Below are 25,690 nucleotides of genomic sequence, written 5' to 3' on the forward strand. Positions count from 1 at the left end.
TTATACTATTGAAATCATTTAATGTCTAATGGGCCCTATTTAAATCATGAGGAAGTGATAACTTCCAAATGATTATCACTTGTATTTGTTGATGTTATTGGAAGATGAAAATCTTACAATAACTTAATCTTCTATCATGATAGACACCATGTGATGGCTAAAACAAATCATGATAGATGATTTCTATCATGGTGGATTTAGTTCCTTAAAAAAAATCACAACCTTCTAGATTGTGATAAACATTGTGTGATGGATGAAACTGATCACAATAGATTATAAATGTTCCTATAGTAAGTGCATATTACCTTTGAACAATTTTGAGTTATGGTGAATATTATGAGACTTGATATTCTTGGTCAAACCATATCTCTAATATCATATTGAGAAGATATCTAAAATTGGGTATCACTTGCAATTCCTTCATACCACAAGTTAGGTGATATGTAAAACTAGGTATCATGTGCTAGGTGATTCCTTCATATCACGAGTTAGGTGATATGTAAAACTGGGTATCACGTGTTAGGTAATTCCTCATATCATGTGTTAGGCGATATGTAAAACTAGATATCACGTGTTAAGTGATATGTAAAAATAGGTATCATGTGTTAGGTGAATCCTCATATCACATGTTAGATGATATGTACAACTAGGTATTATATGTTAGATGATACTTCATATCATGTGTTATGTGATCACAAGATATGTAATATGATGATATCATTTATCTTCCCTAGCTAAGAGGGAGTGTTTATGTTTATAGTATGGATTAGATGTCAAATGAGTTGACATTCAAATATCAAATGAGTTGATATTCAAGAAACTAGAAAGTCAACTGAGTTGACTTTCAAATGTCAAATGAGTTGACATTCTAGATACCATTATCTATGTTGAGGTAATATGTTATTCATATTGTGTATGAATCTATTTTATCCTCTCTAGCTAAGAGAGAGTGTTAAATATTGGTAGCTTCAGTTAGGATAATCTATAGTGCATAAACATATATATGTATATATATATTATATATATATACATATACATACATATGTATATACATATATGTATATATATATGTATATATATATCTATACATATATATAGATATGTATGTATATATATATATATATATATATATATATATATATATATATATATATATATATATATGTATATATATATCTATACATATATATAGATATGTATGTATATATACATATATATATATATATATATATATATATATATATATATATATATATATATATATATAGATATATATATACATATATATATATATATATATATACATACATACATATGTATACATATGTATGTACATATATATATATGTACATATGTACATATGTATATACATTTGTATACACATGTACATATATACATGTACATATGTACATATGTGTACATATGTATACATATGTGTACATATGTATACATATGTACATATATGTACATATGTATATACATTTGTATACACATGTACATATATACATGTACATATGTACATATGTATATACATATGTACATTTGTACACATGTAGATATATGTATATACATATGTAGATATATGTATATATGTATATACATGTATATATATATGTATATACACATATACATATATCTACATATGTACATATGTATATACATTTGTATACACATGTACATATATGTACATATGTATATACATATGTACATAGACATATATGTATATACATATGTACATATATATATACATGTATATACATATGTACAAATATATGTATATACATATATACATATATCTACATATGTATATGCATATATGTACATATGTACATACATATATCCATATATATGTATGTACATATGTACATATATGCATATACATATATACATATGTGTGTGTGTGTGTGTGTGTGTGTGTGTGTATAATATAAGTGTGAGATATAATATATATATATTAATATATTAAATATAAGAGATATTTATTTGTTATTAGATTAATTACATTCTAATGAATATACATGTCTCGTGAAAAGACATGTGTATCCATACTTCATCCTATATTAGATAGATGGCTGCCATTTGGAAAGCACATGCTGAAAACATTATGGCAGTGCTATTACATTTGTAGCAGATATGGAAAACTCGAGATGGTATCAGAATCAAACTACAACTGTATATGTGAATGATAAAATATTAAATATGCATTACAGGGCATAGACTAGAGGAGTACTAAATAGAGGAAATTATAAAATTGTGACATTTTATTGGTCTACCTCATCAACACATTAGAATGGATATAGAAACTTCATATGATAGATGGTTTCTATTTGGAAAGCACATACCAAAAAAATTATGGTAGTGCTATTACATTTGCAGTAGATCTAAAAAACTCAGCATGGTATCAGATTCAAACAACAAATGTATAGGTGAATAATAAAATATTAAATATGCATTTCAGGGCATGGACTAGAGGAATAATGAAGAGAGGAAGTTATAAAATTATGACATTTTATTGGTCTACCTCATCAACACATTAGATTGGATATAGAAACTTCATATGATTGAAGTTGTTATTGACATCGTACATCTGGGTGTGAGAAATATTGGAATAACTCTGATTGGATCGACATGATGATTGGATACCACAAGTTTACTAGTCATGGTCAAACCATTTGGCATCAAGGACTAACTAAGGATATTTTCCTTTATTTCACCTATTTCTAGTCATGGTCAACCCCTTTGACTAGGTTTTTAGCCTTAAGCAACATTTTCTCATCTAAGTCTTATTTGAGTCCAATTGGCAAAAACAACTCAACAACTCTTGATAACCCCTCCTAATATACTTAAACCCACCTTAGGGACTTATCCAAGTCCTTATTCTTCAATGTTTTGACTAAGACCATTTACAAGCCAAGATTTGAGTAGGAATAATCCAAAAACCTAGGTGCTCCTACACTATTCTCCCCCTATTACAACAAGGGCAACTAACCACTAGTGGGAATGAGGTCTAATCCAATGGCCAAATTTTTTAAGTCACCTTTATCCACCCAATTTTCCTCTGACTCAGGTTTGTTTCTCCATTTTACTAGGTGCTCCATGTATATTTGGTGTCTTGTCTTCTTTTTTACCCTTGAATTTAGTATTGCCTTTGATTATAGCTTGGGCTTCTCAGGGACATGTTAGTTGGTGTTCTGAACTCCAATTTTAAACTTGAAAATCTCATTCCCCTAACGATATTTTCCTTTGTTCTCTTGAAATCTCCTCTAGTCTATGTTGAAAATATTGTGTAAGGTAGATTTCAGACGAGGTTTCATGACAATGAACCAAAAATGCTCAAATATTCAAGTTCAAGGATTTCCTTTGTAGATTTTGCACCTATTGAACAAGGTACAAAGGTTCAATAGGTTCAAATGGTTTGATGGATTCATTGTTTCAATATAACACAACAATTCAAGATGCAAATGCAAATTCAAGTCATATTTGATATGTATATTCAAGTACCTTGGTTAGAAGTTTGTCTATAGATTCAGAGTTTAGATTAAAGACATGATTGTGGATGCATCTAAATGGTTTTAGGTTCAATGATTGAAATGTACAAGCAAAACTTAGATCCACAGTTCAGAATACAGATGTTGAGGCATAAGTGCATCAATTCAGGTTCTAAAATGTAGCTTGTTGGATTCAATTTGGATGGTTCAATAGTATAGTCTTGGACTCCATCAACTCTAATAAATTCCACTTTCAGAGGCATCATGTGCTAGAATGATCAAGAGAAAACTTACCTGTGTCATAGTAAAATCTTCATATCACCTACGCCTGAGAAAAAAATAGAATCAAATGTTGTCAAAGACACTTGCCATTTGGTGGATATAAAGTAATAAGCTTTATAAAGAGGAAAAATATCCATGAAGAGCCATGGGTTGTGGAGTCAATTTGATTCAAAGTTCTAAATGTTGAAGATTGTATTTCATATATGAAAGTCAACAAAGGAACTCAAATTCAACATGCATGTAGCTAATAGCTAAACAAAGCTTGAGACTCATGGAAGAGAGATGTCAGGCATCGGCTAAAAGGTGTCACAATGAGAAATTAGACACAGGAATGTTTAAAGGAGGACCTCTTCATATAGACAAGGTATGTGAGCCATTTGGTAGAATGTCTATGGATCATTGGCACAACTGATTTCCTAATTTGGAGCATGTTTTTGCACTTTGATTGTGCTTGGTAAAGCATTCTTGGGATTAAATGCTTTCATGGATATTAATTATTTGGAATACCATTATGTTCTAAGTGTTAAAGGGTTTGATGTATTTAAAAACTCAATGGACTTATAGACCATATCCATGAGGATTTGTTTGATGAAACCATCAAAGAGGGAAGATATGCAGTTGGAGGGAGTCGTCAGTGACCTCTCTAGTCTCAAGCCATGGCATGCAGTTGTGAAAGCTTTTGTTTGTAATGCATATAGAAATGCTCAGAAATAATGAATATGATGGCAATAATAATAATCTTTGATTGGTTAGACTAGAAGATCCAATGAATCTATGGCCTGAGCTTGTGATTAGCATGATTTGAATCAGAATCCTCATAATGTACGAGCAAGAAGAGGTGCCAAGCTATGAAATTTGGAACTCACAAATACAATGTTTCAGCATAATTGACGATCCTCTAAATCCTAATTTTTAATTAGCAATTCCTCCCATAGCTAAATTGGAGAATTTGATGAATCAACAATCTATGCTTGACAATGGCAAACTTTTGGAACATAATATTTAGTATATGCAAAGGTGTATGGGGCCCATGCAAACTCTAGTGAGGATCACTCTTCCATCAAACATAATCGAATGGTTCTTGATTACCCAACATATCTATTGTATTCTCCAAAGGAACTGACAACATGTATGCCAACTGTTTGCCAAAATGTCAATGAAGGCATAATGCCAATGAAGAATATTGGGCATAAAGCTCAAAAATGGAGAATGTGAGCTTAGGTCTGTGTAGTTGGTGCCATGAAGAGGCACATGAAGGTTTTTATTTGAGTAGTGAGAGAAAATGGGAGTCGAGGTGGGTACTTGGTTTAAGCTCACCAAGTAATCAAGATCTTCACATCCATCTAGGTCTACAATAGTGGGTAGAGGAGCACAATCTTCAAGTTCATCAAATCCTTTGGTGACTCACTATAAGCTATTGGAAGTGAGATGTGAGGTTCCTATATACATAGGTAGTCTCACCAAATCATCCACATAGCCTTGCTTTGTTGGCTACGAGAGATGAAGGAACACGAATTAAGATTCTCGGGTCCTCCTTGCTATCACCGATTTCATCTTATTTGTGAATGATGTAAAATACTAGGGAATCCAAGTCATTTCACTACATGCACCAAATTAATTGCAAGTTGTTGTCAGTCACTCAACCTAATAGCCCTTCGACTTAAATCAAAACAAATGTAATGATGCTTGAGCACTCCTAAACAGAGATTCTAAACTCGATGATAAAACTTGAGGATTGGAGCATCAACATCAAAGAAATGGGGCTCATATATAGCTAATTAGACCTATAGCATTGCTAAAACAATTAGCTTTTTAATATATGTCGATGTGTGAAGAAATGCCAGGTGGTCACAAGTTTTAAAACATTCTGGTAACTAAACTATAAAGAGGGAAAATTAATTGTTCTATGATATCTTTATCTCGATCACATAATGTTTGAAGTTTATTAAAAATCAAGACATTATTTATATGTTGAGAAACAAAAGGTAAAGGGAGGCATTTTTAAGAAATAGTTGTCATAACCGATCAACCATCAATAGAAAGGAGATAAATAGCCAGTAGAAAGAAAGAATGGGTTTTTTTTCCGCTTCTTCTTTTTCTAAGCAGGAAAACTGTGCATTGCATGTAAGGGGGATTTAAAATGTATAGGGTTATCAGTTCTTGATGGATATTAGACTATGAACTTCTATTTAAATTTTTAATAGCTATGTCATGTTTTAGTTTTCTAGCATTGTACTTGAACAAGATTGTTTTTGGAATGAGAAAGTTTGATTTGGATTGTTCACTGTCAATTTTGTATTGAATTGATATTGAATTGTTAAAGTCTCCTTCTAATGTTGGATAATTATTTTGTGCATATGTTTGACAAGTTGTCTGTTTTATCTTTTCTATTTCTTTTAGTTGTTGTTTAGTTATTTTTCCCACTGTCCAAATATAGTGAGGGAAACCTTCACTTTTAGGTTAAAAGCATTGTAAATCTCATTCTTTGCAAATCTAATAAGGGAGTTGCACCTTATAAAATTTAGAGGGCACTTGCTCAATCCAATGGCAAAGTGACCCAACTATTGGTAGATTATTGTGTCTTCATTTTGGGCATTCTTGATTCAGTTTTATAATCATTTTATGCGAAGACAGATCTGTTTACTAATAGTACACTGAGCTCCTTGGCATCTTTCTCCATTTCTGAGATGTTCTTGTGTCCTTTTACATCAGGTCCTTTGTATTTGACTAAGTCCTAAATATTGAAAATAGGTGAGATGGAAAACTCCTTGGGAAGGTTTAATTTGTATGCATTTTGTCCATACTTTTCTAGAACTCTGCAAGGTCCTATCTTCATCATTTGTAACTAGTTTGGAACATTCTTCTTAATACTTGCTTTGTTCATATGAGCCATCACCATGTCTCCAACTTCAAATTGTAGATCCATCCTCTTGGTATCCACCTCAGCCTTTACTTTCTGATTAGCTTCTAGGAGTGTCTCCTCGACATGTTCATGTATGTCCTTCATTGTCAAGGCAAAGTCATCAACATGTCCACTTACCCCAATACTTGCTTTGTTCATATGAGCCATCACCATGTCTCCAACTTCAAATTGTAGATCCCTCCTCTTGGTATCCACCTTAGCCTTTACTTTCTAATTAGCTTCTAGGAGTGTCTCCTTGACATGTTCATGTATGTCCTTCATTGTCAAGGCAAAGTCATCAGCATGTCCACTTACCCCTTTCTGACCTTTTAAGTCTCTAAGTTCACATATAGCTCTATGATATAGGCCATACACTACCTCAAATGGAATATTACTTGTGGTCTTATTTACACTCTCATTGTAGGAGAATTATATCTAAGGTACATCATTTGATCCCATACTTGACTATATTTCTTAGTTAAGAATCTTAAAAAGTTCCCAAGCACTTTGTTTATCACCTCACTATGGCCATTAGTATGACGGTGATAAGCCGACCCAAAAGTCAAGTTTGTTCCCAATATTTTCCATAAGGTCTTTCAAAAATGCCCCATAAACTTCACATCCCTACTTGGCACTATGCTTCTAGGTAACCCTAGATTTTGACTATCTCCTTGAAGAAAACATGTGCAATATGACTAGCATCATTAATAGTTTTGTAGGGTATGAAGTGACTCATTTTATTGAACCTATCTAACACTAAAAAGTGTTGGTGTAATTAAATATTCATTAATTACACTTAAGCTTACTTAGAATAATGCATTACATAGTAGTTTGTGATTGAGACACTTAGGAGTTTGCACCTCAATTAAACACATGGTGTGGGAGAATTCTACTCTAGGTGGTCATAGTTGTTATCTCATTCCACATTTAGTGTACTTATCATATTATCATCCTCATCATCACATGTAATTTATTGCATAATGGAGGATGATCCACCTTTGGTGGACATGTGATTCCACCTTGTGTGGGTGATAGCTTATTTTCTCCTTATCATTGTCTCTTATCGCCTCTCTTATATAAGGAGGCCTATTATGTACATTTTAAATCAATCTATTAGATGTCAATCAAGTCCATTATCAATAATAGAATTCTTGCATCTTCATGCAATTATCTTGCCAATCTCTTGTGGAAGTATCTTGATCTTTCATTTGATCCTGAGGGTGTTGTAGAGTCACCTAAAATTCTAGCATGGTATCAGAGCTCTCATGATGTGAAGATCTCTTCTCAAGATTACAATCTTGGCTTGACTTATTGTTGGTGTAGAATTGACAATTTGGACATCAGAATTTGGAGAAGATTTTGAGATTCATATTTTGTGACCTTCTATTACAAGTGAAAATTGGAGCTTGTTGGTGGAAATCAGAGGTTTCCATCATATAGAGGATGTTCAAAAACCCTTAAATCAATTTTTGTTTCATCTAAATAGGATATCTAAGTCCAAATCTAGTTTCATTTGATTTTTAAAGGTGCAGTGGCGGTGATTCAAAAAAATAAATTTCAGAGGCGATTTTAAAATAGTGATATCTCCCTTATACGGACTCCTTTTTAAGAGCAATCTTTTTTCTTTTTTGGGTAGAATTTCACAATCTACATAGTGGTGTAGGTCATTGTGGATCTCTATATCTAAATATTTCTAAAAATCATAAATCCCTTTTTTGCAACTTTAAGGCTTTGTTTGGGCACATCCGGTAACATTTTCAGGTGCAACTTTTTGTGAAAGTGCATGATTTTTCCTCTACTTTCTAGATCTATAATTAGATTTTAGTGATTTGGAGTGGATGTATCACTTTCAAAAATAGGTCTTTTTTGGCTATATTTTCACTTGGTGAATACTTGGATTTCAATTTTCTTAATTGAATCAGTAATTTGAAGGAGTTATTAGTTATTATTTGGGTTAATTATGGATTTTTCAAAAGTTCCATTACTCACTCCCTATAACTATCGTGAATGGAAACAAGCAGTTTCTAATCAGTTGATGAGTATTGTATTGCTTAAAATGATTCTTGGATAGGATCTAGAACCAGCTATAGGTATTGCAGAAAGAAGGAAATAGTTTGACCAAAGGGATAAAGCACGTGGCTCTCTTAGATCCACCATATCTCATGATTTGCTATATCATATTGCATCCTACACACATCCTCATGATGCCTAAACAAAATTGGAAGGGATCTTTGGTAAACCTGATAGAATAAGAAAATTCAAATTGGAGAATGAGCTTATAGGTCTATGTCTGTGTGATTTTGACAATATTCAAGACTTTTTCTTTAAGTTTAATTCTATTAGATTGGATCTTTCTAATAGTGGCATTACTAAAGATGATGAGCAATTGATATTATCTATTCTTTCTAAGCTAGGTCATGAATATTCAATCTTTGTTCCATATTCTATGCTATTATGGATGCTCTTGGTAGTATATACAAAATGCCTTCTCTTGATGAATTTGTAGCTCAACTCACAAGGGAACAAGAAAAGTTAACACACATGGCTTAATTGAAGCCTTCCAAGTATCAAGTGTTGGTTGCAAATGACTCCTCTCCAAAGGCTCCCAAAGGAAAGGGAAACAAACAACACAAGGATCCTAAAACACAAGAAAAAGGTGATGACTCTCCTTTAGAACATAATATTGAATCAAGTCCTCTTCAAGAGAGGAAGCATCTAGAAGAAAGAGAGATAAATGTGCTTATTGCAAAAAGCTAGAACATGATGATCATAAATGTTTCCATAAAAAGATTGATGAGTTCACTCACATTCTTCAAAAGAAAAATATCTAGTTTCCCTCATTAGTGCCTTCTCCTTCTTCTCAATATTAGTCAACTTCTACATTGACATCATCATCCAAAGATAAAGGACAAGCACTCATTGCTTCCACACATCCTGAGCAAGGTAAATGGCTTCTTGATTCAGGTGCATCATAGCACATGGCATCTTCTATGGATATGTTTTCTTCTATTGAGCCTTACACTTCTCCACCTCTATTGATGGGTAAGAATACATACATGAAGGTTTGTGGGAAAGGTTCTATTCCTATGGGAGGGTAAATTTAATGATGTTCTTTGTGTACCATCCTTGACCACTAATCTCCTTTCCATTTACCAAATTACTCATGGGGCACAAGGTAAAATTGTTGAGTTCACTCCTAATTATGTCTTTATTAGGGACATGGAGACTAGAGATGTCATAGCTATGAGATTTGTTGATCATACATCACAATTGTATTCTTTTGCCCATTTTTTTGATAATGATGATGATATTCATGATGTACCTAACCCTTTATCAAGGGTTAATAATTCATGTGAGGAGAACATTGACCACTTGAATCATTTTGTTCTTGAGACAAGTGTTGAACTTCGTACTCCTCCACCTCCTGCTTCTTCAAACATGAGTTCTACTATTTAGTAGGATGATCTTTATGCTTTAGATCTTGTAGTGTGGGATGAATTCTTGGATGCTCTTTCAGATGAGTCTCATAATGTAGATTTGGTTAATACATGTGAGGGGCTTTCTCTTCAAGATACTTCTTTGAATTCTTTGGAGATTGGATTTCCCAACTCTTCATGTTCTCTTATTTTTTCACATCTCATAGGTCATCTTTATGGTGTGATAAAATCTTTGAGCTTGGAGACACCTATTCAATCTTTAGAGATGCATACATTGAGACCTTCTTCCTCCTTCCTCACTTTTTACGTGGAGTGGCTTCTTCATCATTTGATGTATTTATCTCTTTCTAAGGATAGACATGTTTCTTGTAGGCATTATATTATCTCTTTTTTGTAGGTACTCTTCATCTATATTGGAGCTTCTTCATTATGGGGGGATATCATGTCTTCTTATTTCCTTCCCATGGGGGGATCATTCTTTGTATATACATGATGTATACAATTTTTCAGGGATCTTGAGTACTCCATCCATCCATGCATCTTGTTTTCATCTCTCTTTTTGGAGGAGGGTTTTTCCTATGAGTTTTTCTCTCTTTCTCCACTTTATGAGGGATTGTGTTTCATGTATTGCATTGCATATTGTACATGGGTACCTAAAATGACCTAGTAGCCAGGATCGATCTTGCATTGTGAATTTAAGTGCATTCCCCCAAGTTGCACTTAAGTGGGGGTGTTGGTGTAATTAAATATTCCTAATTACACTTACTTAGCTTACTTAGGATAGTGCATTGCATAGTAGTTTGTGATTGAGACACTAAGGAGTTTGCATCTTAATTAAACACATGGTGTATGATAATTCCACTCTAGGTGGTCATAGTTGTTATCTCATTCCACCTTTAGTGTACTTATCACATTATCATCCTCATCATCACACATACTTCATTGCATAATGAAGGATGATCCACCTTTGGTGGACATGTGATTCTACCTTGTGTGGGTGATAGCTTATCTTCTCCTTATCATTGTCTCTTATCACCTCTCCTATATAAGGAGGCCTATTACATACATTTTAAATAAATCTATTAGATGTCAATCAAGTCCATTATCAATAATAACATTCTTTCATCTTCATGCAATTGCCTTGCCAATCTCTTATGAAAGTTATCTTGGTCTTTCATTTGATCCTGGGGGTGTTGTAGAGGCACCTAAAACTCTAACACAAAGATACTATCCAATCCAATACCTATCCTAGGTAAACCTACCACAAAATCCATGCTAAATCATTCCCATGGTCTATTAGGAGTACGCAAAGGTTGATACACACCAGTATTAGCAATAGTGTCTTTAGCTTTCTCACACACTCCACATTGCTCCACATACTTTCTAACATCCTTTTGCATCTTAGGCCAGTAGTAGAACCTTTGCACCAATTCCAAGGTCTCATTTAAACCAAAATGTTCACTCAATTTTCCATTGTTCTTTTCTTGGATTAGGTTCTCCATCATTGAACCCTTAAGAACACATAACTGGTTGTCCTTGAACAATATTCCATTTTGTAAGGTATAGTTAGCATATCCACAATGAAAATGATTCTTAAACTCCATACATACCTTGTAAACTTCCACAAAATCTTCATCTCCCTCATAGAGAGCCTTGAACTCTTCTATGCAAATGCTTTGTAACCATACCTCCTGAGCTATGAGTAGTCTTCTACTCAATGCATCTGCCACCTTGTTAAACTATCCCTTGTTATGCTTGATTGTGAAAGTATAGGCCTATAAGAACTTCATCCACTTGATATGTCTCAAGCTGAGCTTCTCTTGAGTGTTGATGAAACTAAGGGTGAAAGTATAGGCCTATAAGAGCTTCATCCACTTGATACGTCTCAAGCTGAGCTTCTCTTGAGTGTTGATGAAACTAAGGGCTTGGTTGTTAGTAAATACCAAAAACTCTTTGGGCAACAATTAGTGTCTCCATTTTCTAAGGGCTTGCACTAATGCATAGAGTTCTAGGTCATAAGATGAATACCTAGTCTTGGCTTAACTCAACTTTTCACTGAAAAATGCCACTAGTCTTCCTTCTTGGCTCAAGACTACCCCTAATACTATATTGCTTGCATCACACTCTACTATGAAGGGTTTTTCAAAACTAAGTAGTTTTAAGATGGTTTGTGTAGCCACTTCTTGTTCTACCTTCTCAAAAGATATAGATGCTTGCTTGGTCCACTTGAACTGAGTCTTATGTCCACCCTTTATAGTATCTAGGATAGGTGCACATATCTCATTGAACTTCCTCATAAACTTCCTATAGAACTAGGCCAAACCATGAAATTTCCTTACTCCCTACTCTAGGTGTTGGCAGTTTAGTATGACTTCCACCTTGCTTGGATCCATCTTAAGATCTCCTTGTGACACCACAAATCCTAGGTATACTAATTCTTGTTTCAAGAATTCACTTTTCTCCAAATTAATGGTTAAATTTTCCTCTTGTAGCCTCTTCATAAGCCAACTCAAGATATTTCATATGCTATTCCTTTGTCCTACTGAATATGAGAATGTCATCTAGGTAGACTACTACAAACCTACATATGTAGTCTTTCAATACCTCATTCATAAATCTCATGAATGTGCTAGGTCCATTGGTGATGCCAAATGGCATTACTATCCATTAATACAAACCCTTTGTTGTTTTAAAAGCTGACTTCCACTCATCCCCTACTTTCATCCTAATTTGGTGGTAACCACTATTAAGATCTATTTTGGAGAAATATTCAACACCCTCTAAACAATCCATTAAATCTTTTAGTCTAGGTATAGGAAATTTGCATCTAATAGTAATCCTATTTATGGCCCTAGAGTCAATGCACATCATCTACTTACCTCCCTTTTTAGGAGCTAATACAACTGGTATTGCACATGGGTTGCTTCTCTTTCTAATCAAGCCTTGGTCCAAAAACTCCTACACTTTCCTAGCAATCTTTTTGTGTTGATCAAGTGTCATTTTGTATGTAGCTTTATTGGGTAAACATGCTCTTGGTATAAAGTTTATTTAATGAATTACTACTCTTTGATGTGATAGAATGGTAGGTGTCCCATCACATAAAATATCTTTTTACTACTCCAACAGTTGTGTGACCTCCTCTAGCATAGCAACTGGTCCTTCTTTAGGTTTCACTATAATAGAAAACCTTATTTCCTTGTCTTGTTTTCATTCAAGAACTCCTTGCCACTCATGAAAAACACATTGGATTCCACTGCCTTATCTAATTCTTCTTCCACCAATGACTGCAACTTATAAGTAATGCCGTTTTTTTGAAAGAATACATGTTATTCTTGTCATAATACACTTCATCTCTATCATATTGCCATGGCTTTCCTAGTAGCAAATGACATGCATCCATTAGTACCACATAACACAAGACTTTGTCTTGGTACCCCCATGGTAAATTTTGCATGTGCTTGTTCATTAACCAACTCATTTTGTCCCTTATTCAACCAAGTAACCTTGTATAGGTTAGTATGTGGCAACTTGTTCATTTTGAGTTTCATCACTACCTCTTCTGAGATGATGTTATCAATAGAACTCAAGTCTATGATAACCTTGCACACCTTCTCAATTATCTTACACTTCACTCTAAAGAGAGCCATTCTCTCTTTTGGTTCCACTTTACTAGGTTATCTAATTAACACACTTTTGAAAATTAGGTTTTTTACACTCTTAGAGTCAAGATTAACCTCTTGTGGCTTAACATTGCCAAATTCCTCTTGTACATAGGCTATTTTTTCTCACCTTGTGATGAAGAAACTTTATCAGGGCATCTATAACTAGGGTGACCTAATTTTCTACAATTGTAATACTTTGTATTAGAGATATGAGACCCTCTTCCAAATCTACTAAACCTACCTCTTCCACTAGTTGTAGAGCCTCTACATCTATTGTACTTTCCCCTTCCACTTGATTTATTACTTTTTTCAATTTTTTTAGAATCCCCTTAACTCTTGTTCTCCATACTTCTCCCTCCATAGCCACCTCTATGTGCTCTGGAGTCTATCCCCCTTCCTCTCCCTTTGGATGTTGAGTCTTGCTTCTTCTTGTTCTTTTTCTTCTACCTTGAGTGCCAACTGATAGCACTTATGAATTATGGTGGGTGTCGACAAGTTGATTTCTTCTTGGGTACTCCACCTTAGTCCTCCCAAATATCAAACCACCTTGATGCTCTTCTCTTCTTGTACCTTAGATCTTAGGCACAACTTTTAGAACTTCTTTGTATAAGATGCCACATCCATGTCCTTTTGCTTTAGGCTCTACCTCTTCTTATATAACTAAATCTAATAGTCCTTTGGTAGGAAATTCTCTTTGATCTTTCTCACCATAGCCTTCTAGTTAGCTATTGGATTCTTGTTTACTCTCTCCCTTTCATCTTGAAGGAACTTCCACCATGTCAAGGCTAGTCCTCTCAACCTAGCTTTTGCCACTTTTACTTTTGTGCTTCTGTGATCCCTTCACATTCAAAATGATTCTTCATAATTTCTATCCATTTCATGACTAACTATGTATCTATCTTGCAGTAATCATCTAAAAATGGTCATCTAGACTATTAGCTCCCTTTTCAACATTTTGGCTAAATTAATTAAATCATTTACCTAGACCAAATTGCTAATAATCAATCAATTTGATTATAACCTATAGTTTGACTATGCTATCCTAAGTTCATTATTTGATTAAAAGAACATGTCCCCTTTTAATTAAATAAAATACCGCATTCTTCTAACCCACTTAAAGTGCACACATAAAGTCCCTTTTCTATTTTGCAATTAAAAGAAAAGGCTTTGTGACTTTTGTCTTATATGACAAGTCAACTTATATTCTATTGGTTGACTTGTGTGTGCACATGGATCACTCCTCTTTTCAAATTCCACCGTTGATCATCCACCATCTTCATCTTGATCTCTACCATCCATATGACTTTAAAAGGGAGAGAGCTTTACCCCTCAAAGCATCCATCTTTTGAATATTGTTATGCTGCAAGTTTTCTAATAGATTTCTTTAGAGCTTTATGGAGAACTTCTCTTTCTTGTCTACATTCTCTCATCCATGGCATTCTAACTTAGCTTAGCTTTCATTTTTACATGTAGCTTAAATCATACAGTCTAATAGTTGGATTGTAACACTCTCATACATGCTTAGCATAGCTACACTTTGCATCTCATTCTAGCTTAATCTTCATTTGCATTGCATCCTTGAGGAACTCCTTGGGACATTTGCATTCTTGCATCTTGTCTTTGGAACATCCCATTGCATGGTTTACTAGCAAGAAGAGTATTTTTAAGGCTCAATTGAGAGCCCTTGAACTTTAAATACACTCTCTTGAACTCCATGGATAGGGAGCTCTAAGCTGGCATCCAAGCATTCCAAACTCATGGAATCATTTGGATAGAAGAGCTTAGAGTGAGACACTTTCGAGTGTACATTTTTGGCGCCCACCGTGGGGCTTGAATCAAGTTTCTAGCTCCATTTGATTTCATTTTTTATCTCTAGTTTTTTATAGCAGCATATTGGATCTAATCAAGTAGTTTTGTAGAATTCTCACTTTGGTTTTAAGGCTAACCCATATGTAGATTGGTTTGAAGGCCAAAACCTAGTTGTTTTAAAGATTTGATCATATATTTTAAACCGCTTGGAATTTGGTTCTAAAATTTTTTTTGTAGTTTTATTATATGTCAACATGTCTTAGTCCAATTTTTAAAGCATTTTGACATGATTTGCGTGAGCTATGATATTTTCTTTGTTTTCCATAAAAAGTCATTTCTGGTCGCAAATCAACATCTTTTTTCAGAAAAACCTACATTTTTAGAAAGGTTTTTGAATTATAAGAGTAAGGGGGGTGCTTTCTTTGTGTTTTGAATTTTGAGGTCATATTAAGGATCACAAACCAAATTTAATAAATCTAGTCTATTTTGACAAAATGGATCTCTAGGGCACAAATGAAGAGATTTTTTTGAATTTCTTGCATTTTTGGAAAGCTCTCTAGTTTTTTGTAGGGGTCTCTTCTTTTCATTTTTTTTTTGGATTTGAAATCATAGCAAAAAATTCTAATCTTGTTGACTAGGTCAAAAGCAAAGAGTAAAAATGAGAGCATTTGTGATTAGTTTGCACTTTCTTTGCATACACTTGATTGGAAGATAACTTGGATCTTTGAGGAAACTAAAAATTTTTTGTTGTAGGTTTTACTTAGTTTTTATGTCCTAATCTTGGTTGCTTTACAGGGAGTTTCTCATTTCATTACTAAAAAGAACGCATGTCAAAGCTTCAAATGCACAAGGGCTACTAACACTTGTTTGCAGGGCTGCCCAAAGCATAAAAACCAAAACTTGCTTGTTCTTTTTATTTCATGTGTGGCATATACTAGTTAATTTTTTTTGTAGGCACATTAAAACTTTTAATTGGGGTCTATTGGTGATAGGAGAGTATGCTCTTCACCCTTGTGGTGAATCAAAAATCTTGACCCACCTTTGAATTTTGAAAGCAAGTGGGTAATTTACTCTTCTTGGTGTGTTTGGGTGACATGGTTGGAATAGGAGAGTATGCTCTTCACCCTTGAGGTGAATCAAAAATCTTGACCTCCAAGAGTTGATCCACTTCATGTTTAGTTAGGATGCTTTAGCGGGCCTACTCTCGAACAACCTGAGAGGAACAACCCAAGTGGGGACAAGCAAATTACTCGACTCTTCCAACCCACTATAAACTCAAGGCTATCAAGGACACAAAACCTTGGTAGACATAGTATTTGTCTTCACCTAGTGTGACGTCTTATGAGATTTTGACCATAGGGAGATCAGTTACTCATTGCAAGGTGAGGTGTCCCATAATTGGGAGCAAGAGGAAAACTATGAACGGAAGCCCTATCTAAACACCCTAAGTTAGTAACTACCCTTTTTAGCTGCTCAACTTCTTGGTGCAAGGATCGATCCTAGTGGACTACCTGGATCACCTCAAGATTTTACACTCACCATATGTGTTCCTTTGGTTGTGCTTATGGCACTTCTATGACAAAGCCAATATCTCTTGTGGGCAACAACTTGGTGTGAGGAGAAGGAGCATCAAGTGTGGGCCAAGTTGTTGAGTAATGAACTATGACTTTAAGGTAGATTTCTTGGCTACTATTTTTGATGTGTTGACCTATTTTAACATTCTTACAACATAAACATTTCGGTAAAATTGCTAGGAAGGTTGTTCTGATATCACAAATGTGTGTTGACAAGGTTGTTTTTGCCCTTGCTCAATTGTTTTAAGACATGTTGAAACACCTACTATTTGCAAACCTTGCTGATAACTGATACAAACTAGAAAAGAACATTGTCTGACTTGAAAAACCATCTGATTGACAAATCAAAACAAACACTTTAAGTCAAAATTGATCTTTTTTGCACAAAACTAGCACTTTGTCACTTGCTCCCTGAGAAAGTATTGCTTGAGGTTTTTTTTTGCCAAAATAGTGTCTGCAGTCAATTTTTTTTGGTCTAAGGTATGTCACATCAATCTCCCTTGATTCTAGTTGCATATCAGTGTGTTAGGAATTTTTCCTAAGTCAAAAAGATGGGTTTAGTCCATCGAATGTAAGTCTTGAAATATCCTTGATGAATCACTTGTCAAAATCTAGTTATTATTCTATTCTAGCTATTCACTATTGAGCTTCTTGCTCACTCACTCGGCTCGAGTCACTAGTGTTGTAAGCTCTTGAGCACTGTTTGACAAGCCATTTGTTACACTTTGACAAGTGACTAGTCCTGGTTGTAAAAGCTTCAAATTTGACATACTTCTCTTGTCCTATTAAACAAAGACAAATCTTTACATGCCGATCACAACTAGACATCAAGTTGGTAATGGTGACCACACACCTTTCATTTTCAAGCAATTGGAAACACCACCCAAACATCCTCGTAAGCAACCTTGTGATAAGAATCTCAAATTTGCTCAAATACAAATGGCCAACGTTTGGCACAAACCACTTTATAGTTTTGAAAATCCATTTGGTACACCCTCTGAGACACCCAAGGATACAAGAAATATAGTCACTATGGTGCACCCTAATGAAATTAAACATTTCTTAGAAGAATAAGCACGTGAAACCCAAAAGACTTTGACTGCTATATACGCTATGGAAAGAGAAAACCAACAAGTCGACACTGACAATCAGGCAATATATGAAGGACATAAAGGAACTTGTCCTCAAAATCCTTTTGAGAACAATGATGTCAATCACATGCCACCAAGGACTCCTAGAGCTGCCGTTGGCGCATGTCCTTCACCACCTAAACCATCCCATCATGATAGTGATGAAGAGGTAACTAGCAAAGACGTGATCAAATTTCAACAAGATGGCTTCACCCAAAAACTAATGCTTAGAGCTTTAGAGGAAAATAGAGACCAATACTTCTGATACATGGTAGCTAGGGGATGAAAACTCCCTCAAGGTTTTGATGTTGAGCTTATAATTCAAAAACAAGAGCCCACCGAGGCTGAAATCTTAAGGGAAGAAATACAGGAATTGAGGAAACAATTTGCACAACTGCAAACTTCAAAAGAGCTACCTAAAAACACATTTGTTGAATCAATTTGCGCTCTTCCATTTGATAGGAGTCTATACATGCTACCATTTCCTAAGGATATAGAGGTTCCTAAGTATGACAAATATGATGGAAATGGTGACCCTCATGACCATGTGAGACATTTCTATGCTATTAGCATAGATTTTATGCATGAAGACACCTTTCTTATGCGTTTGTTTCCTAGAAGTCTAAGAGGACAAGCTATGGAATAGTTCACAAAATTGAGTCCTCCTCCTAAACATTCGACAAACTTGTACAATGCTTCATCTAGCAATATTCATACAACATCCAACATCTTGTGACTATGTTGGACTTGTGCAATATCAAACAAAAACTAGTAGAACCTTTTGCAACATAACTTCAATGATGGAGATCTTTATATTCTCGATATCCTCAGCAAGTTCCTGAGGTTGAAAAAATTGACATTTTTGTCAATACACTTGTACCCAAGCTATACTTTGATCTAAGAAAAAAATTATTCACATCCTTCAATGCAATGGTTGAGAGTGCATATCACATTGAGGATGTTGCTATTATAAAAGGTGATATTGTTATAAACAAAGACAAGAATAACAATGGAAATGGTAAAGACAAAGCTAAACCTTGGAATAAGAACAAGTATGTTGTCAACGATGGAGTAGTGGACACTCCTAAGACCAAGGAGCTTGCGTTTAACCTTTCTAACACCATCTATGTTGCAAAACAAAAAGAAAGTTCGAAACCACAAATTTTTGACAAGAGCTCTAAGTTTACCAAGAAACGACATGTTTACACACCTATGGTTGAGCCTTATGAAGTGGTTCTAAAAACTTTGATTGCAAAAAAGTTGGTTACTTTACCAGACAACTCTCATCCTTATGATCCACCTATCAAACCTCCATGGTGGAGAGAGGATCACACTTGCAATTATCATTGAAGCAAGGGTCATAACACTGAAATTTTTTTTAAGCTTAAAGACATAATTCAAGATCTCATTGAGGAAGGAAAAGTTGTCACAGACGGCCTTATTAAAAATGCTGACCACATAGCTTTTAAATAACCCTTGCCAGAATATGAGAAAGGTGAAACCTCCAAAGTTGCCAAAAAGAATCATGATGCCAAAATCAGCTATGCTTATGCTGACATAGATAATATTATAGGCATGCTTGAGCCCATTGAATATTTATGCATGGCATGTACCAAAAGTGACAAATAGCCCAATTATGATGCTAAGGATGAACAACCAAAAGTGGGTTTAAAGACATGATCTATTCCTCAATGTCATGCTGACACTAGACCTAAGGTGGTGCTCTGAGTGGCTAAATCTTCCTCTTCACAGAGTGAACCACTTAATGCCATCACTAGTGGGCAATCTAAGGTTGTCCTTAAAGTTTCTCATGATCCTAAGAATGCTTCATCTTCTAAACAACCAACTACCTCTAGGATCTCCAACTATGACCTTGTCAGTCAACTACAACATACCCCAGATCAAATTTCTATTTTTGAGTTGTTAGAATTGTCCCCCTTGCACAAGGATATCCTCGAAAAAGCTTTACGTTCTGCCAATGTTCCCACCAGCATTGATGCAAAAAAATTCCAAGCCATGGTGAACCATATCTCTTCACCTCATTATCTCACCTTTTTTGAAGAAGATGATCAAGCTCTTAGTCATCCCCACAACCTTGCTCTCCATGTCGAAGTTCAAATCTTTCGTACTTACATCCATCGAGTCTTGATAGACAATGGTGTAGGGCTGAATATCATTTCATTCAATGTAATCCAACAATTTGGCATGTCTAAATCCGCCATCAATCCTAAGCGCAAGATCACTATAAAGGCCTATGATGAGGTTGAAAGGCCTTCTAAAGGTCTAATTGTGCTTCCAACTAGAGTAGGTGCAGTTGAGAAGAATGTCATTTTCCAAGTCTTAGACATACCACTTGCATACAACTTGTTGTTGGGACGACCATGGATCCATGACATGCAAGCAGTTCCCTCTACATACCATCAGTGCATCAAGTTCCCTTTTAATGGTACTAAAGTAGTTGTCCTCGATGACAACTCCATGCCTATCAACACATTATCTACTGCTAAAACACTGGTACCACATAATCGCTCTTCTCACGAGCTGACACCATCTTTCAAGGAGTGTAAACAAAAAATGAAGATGATGAGCCTTGGCATGGGCGAATACACTCTAGACTCTATTGCTACCCTACCTATTTCCCCTCAATCTTATGGGAAACCATCTACCAAATGGAAGCCCTCCACTTCCACCATGACTATTTTTTGTACTTTTGTACAGTCCTTAGTTCCCCTAGAAGTAGAGAAAGAAGAAGAAGCTATTAGAGATTAGATCTATAAGGGAGAGGAAGATGAGGAGGAAGTCACAGTCACCACTCCCATCTCTCCTAAGCATTATGGAAAAGGCTATAAATTTCTATCAAGCATGGGCTATCAAGGCCATAGGTCTCTAACTAGTAACAAAAAAGCTCTAGTTGAACCTATAAGTCATACTCAAGGTTGTGATGCTCAAGACACTGCTGGCCTAGGTTTTGGGCTAGAAAATGATATACCAACATTTGATCAAAGAATACCTCTGTCTAGTGAATCAAAGAATGATGACCCTCCTCTTGTTGCTACTACTCCATAGGACAAAGATTTTGTGCCTACCACTTCTCTTCTTTGGGGAGAAGACACTCTAAATACTACTAAAAATGTTGAAGCTTCCACTTCTCAACAACTAGAACATGATGAATCCAACCATGAAGATATGCATAGAGGCCAGATTAGACAAAATATTACTCATCTAATTGCTAGAGATCAAAGTATAGACTCTCATGAGTATGAATGGGAAAGTCTATCAAATACATCTTGTGAACTAGGAGTGGATGTTATTCATGCCTATGCAACCCAACCAAATGTGGTCAATGAGTCTAGTGTAGGGTTAGATGAGTTTGGCTCATAATATGCTTTAATGGATCATGTTGGTCCCTCTAGGTCTATTCCTGATTTGGACTCCTTTGCGACGTTCACTATAAACTCAACTTCACATATCACGAGAGATGACTCTTTCTATGTTAACAATCTTGAAGCTTCCACCTCACTCTCGTTGATTCATCCTGATCTCATAGATTGGTCACTTCAAAATCAAAGACCTAAAATATAGTCTTTTTAGAATGACTATGAAATTTCTTGTTACCTAAATTCCATTGAACCTGTCAATTCTTCCACCAGTGAACCCACGGTTAACATGATAGAATCAGATATCAAGTACCTGACTAATAAAATTAAAAGAAAAAAGAAATGGTTAGATGGTGAAAATCACATTGTGGCAGTGTCTAAACCTAAAAATAACAAAAAAAAAGGCATATCTAATGGTGAAAACCTCCCCGAGGCACCTATGAATGAGGTACTTAGTAGTCTACCAAGTTATTTTCAAGATTGATCTTCAATTCTGATTGAACCTACACAACCTATCAACTTGGGGACAGAGGAATCTCCTAAGATTATACATGTGGCTCAATCACTATCAATAGAGGAGAAAGCACATTTTACCAAATTCTTTCAAGACAATTAGATTAATTTCGCATGGACATACTCAGATATGCCAGGGCTTGACATAGATCTTATCATGCATCACTTGTCTATCTCTCCTGATATCAAACCTATTAAACAAAAATTGAGAAAGATGCCTCCACATGTCGCTCTATTGGTCAAGGCAGAGCTAGAAAAACTCTTGAGTGCAAACTTTATCAGAGCTATTGATTATGTAGAATGGATCTCCAACATTGTACCTGTATCTAAACATGATAAATCCATCTGAGTTTGTACTAATTTTAAAGACCTCAACAAAGCATGCCCCAAGGATGACTTTCCATTACCAAACATTGATATGATAGTGGACATGACTGCGGGTCATGAGATGTACTCTCTCATGGATGGGTTTTTCTGGTATAACCAAATCAAGATAGCTCCAACTGATCAAGAGAAGATAGCTTTCACATGTGCCTGGGGTACCTTTTGCTAAAATGTCATGCCCTTTGGACTCAAAAATGCTGGTGCTACCTATCAAAGAGCAATGACCACCATCTTCCACGATATGATGCACAAGAACATGGAAGACTATGTTGATGACACATTGGCAAAATCTCAAAAATGAGACACACATCTTGAAGACCTTAGTTTGATATTGGACTATATGGAACTATTGGTGTAAATAAGTATTCACTTATTACACTTACTTAAGTTTTACTTAGGTTAATGCTTTATATGAGCAATGTTAGTATGCTAATAGAAACCAAATTTAAATAAAGCTTCTACAAACTAAACAAAATTCATAAACTTCAAGATAGACTAAGATGAGCTCTCAATTGAGAATATGAGCCATTAATGGGCTCTCTCAATAAGAAGCTCTCTTGTTGAGTAGCTTTGTCTAAATAGATAAGATGTATGCTCAAGCTTTATGCTTGAAAAAGGGCTTCAAATGGAGTTGGAATTTGGGTGTGAGTGTATGGTTTTGATGTAAAATGGCGTCTCAAAATGGAATTATGACTTTACTTCATGGATTGTGTTATTTTGCAAAGGGGAAGGATCCAATTTATAGGCAAGAGGCTTGAGGGATTGAGGGCTAAGATGCAAGGATGGAAAAAAGCTCATGGAGGGCTTAGATTGCATGAGAGGAGAGCACATGGATTGTGCTTCCTTACAGCCAATCAGGGAGTGACACATGTCATAGGGTGAGAGGATGGAGGAAAGGGGAAGGATGAGTCAACAAAGGAGGCTCAAAGGATAAAATCTTCATAAAGACCCTCATAATGGCTTGTAAGAGAAATAAAAGGACTTGGAAGAGTCATTTATGGCCTAGTGGGCTTCATAAAGTTTTATGGTTGGGATATTTTGAAGGAGATGAGAAGAATTTCAACTTGGGCTTGATTAGGAAGGTTTTAAACTTGCTTAGGCTTGTGCAAATGATTAGAGGATGGATTATGATGGTTTAGGATTAGCTTAGGGATAGGCAAGTGGATGGCATTTAATGAGGGTGGGTGAAGGAGGAGATATTTGTTAACTTTGGCTTGGGTTAGTAAGTCTTAATCCATGTTTAGGGAATGTGACAAGGTTAGGAGGGGATTAGGATTAGGTTTAAAGACATCTTCTAGAAGAGTCTAGACTTTGGATGAGGATAAAGACTTTCTAGAATAGTCTAGAATTTTCTAGGATGAGGATGAAGACTTTCTAGAAGAGTCTAGAACTTCTTAGGATGAGGATAAATTAGATTTTTAGGAAATAAATAAAGTTTTATTTATTTCAAAGGTTTGGGTTGAGGAGATATTTATTAAAACTTTTTTAATAAACATGAGGATTAATATTTAATCTTAATTAAATATTTTGAGTTGGGATTAGGGGTAGGAAATGATGGGATTAGCCTTTAATCAAAATTAAAGAAGGATTAGAAGATTTTGGAAGAGGTTAGTGGTCTTAAGGAAATTGGCCAAGTTTTGGGCAAAAAATAAATTTTTTATTTATTTTGGGTTTTTTGGTCAATTTATTAATTAAATAATTAATAAATAAGGAAATAATGTTTAAATAAGATTTAAACATTTTTGGGAGGGATTCCTTAATTAAATATTTTTAATTAAGATAAAGGGATTTAATGGCATAAAAATAAATAAATAAATTAAATAATTAATTAATTAATAAATGATGATGTCATCAGAAATTTTTCAGAAAATAAAAATACTTTATTTTCTAAAGGTTTTTAGGTGTCTACAAATGCATTATTATATTATTTTGAATTATTTTATTATTTTTATTTGTGAGACACTTGGGAGTTTGCACACCTTTTGAGTTGTCATGTAGACAACACAAGAGTACACAACTCTATTTAAGCACATGGTGTCTACAACACTATTTTGTGTGTCACACCCTTGTAGGCTTATCCTCTCATCACCACACTTACTTCCGTGCTTAATGGAGGATAACCCATATCTGGTGGACATGTGCTTGGTTGTATGACACTTCATGATGCTAACTTCTATGCATTTTAGAAGCTCTCCTAAGGCCTTTATACTCAGACACTCCTAGTGCACTCTTATGATGAATCAATTATTGAATACATTGTTATTCTAATCATACTCTCTCTCTTTTTGGTCTACTATGTGCTTGTGTTTGAGTTCTTAGTTCTTGAGTGAATTTTTTTCTTAGAAAAATTCTTACATGGTATCAGAGCATAGAGATTTTCTCATCACATAGCCGTTCGAGACCATGCTTGCTTTATCACCTCAACCTAAATCCAGAGTGCTGCAAAAATTGGGAGCATCTAGAGCTAGATCTAACCTCACCATTGCATCCAGAATGCTGATCTAGACAAAATTGACTATAAACATGCCTACCATGACCCAAAGTCGACTGTGAGGCAATTTTTTTTTGCAAATCAGAACCCAGAGCCCTCGATTTGCGGTATGGGTATGGTTATTTTTGCAGATTTATTTGATTAATTTCAGATCTACAATTTATTTTCTTTGAATTTTCGTCCATTTTTTGAAAAATTTATTTAAGCCCTATGGGCTAGTAGCAGAAGAAAATGTTTGTGCAGTATCGGGCTGTGAGCTCCTGGCTTGCACAGGGTATATTTTATTTTATTTGTAGGGAATTTTTGATCAACGGGCTCCTTATAAACCCTTAGCCACACATAATTTTTGGTGGATCAAAGAACTCGGACCGACAGTGACCTTCTTTATTGGTGTGGACAACACGCCACTCGTGGGCATTCATTTTGAAAGCCGCAGACACTGTTATTTCAACAATCCACAGCCCATTACACCCACAATGTGCGATTAAATGCACAAACCCCAACATCTTCAAACAATTTCTATCTCCCGCTACGAATGATCTTGACCACTATAATACTCTAGCACAACGTTCGCAGTATATTTCGGTGATCGCTGCATTGAAGATTTCAACGAGCCCTCACAGTAGGTTCTCCAACATCGC

This window comes from Cupressus sempervirens, chromosome 5 (assembly GCF_028749045.1).
Source record: "Cupressus sempervirens isolate cs-2001-9-10 chromosome 5, ASM2874904v1, whole genome shotgun sequence".
NCBI classification, from domain to species: domain Eukaryota; kingdom Viridiplantae; phylum Streptophyta; class Pinopsida; order Cupressales; family Cupressaceae; genus Cupressus; species Cupressus sempervirens.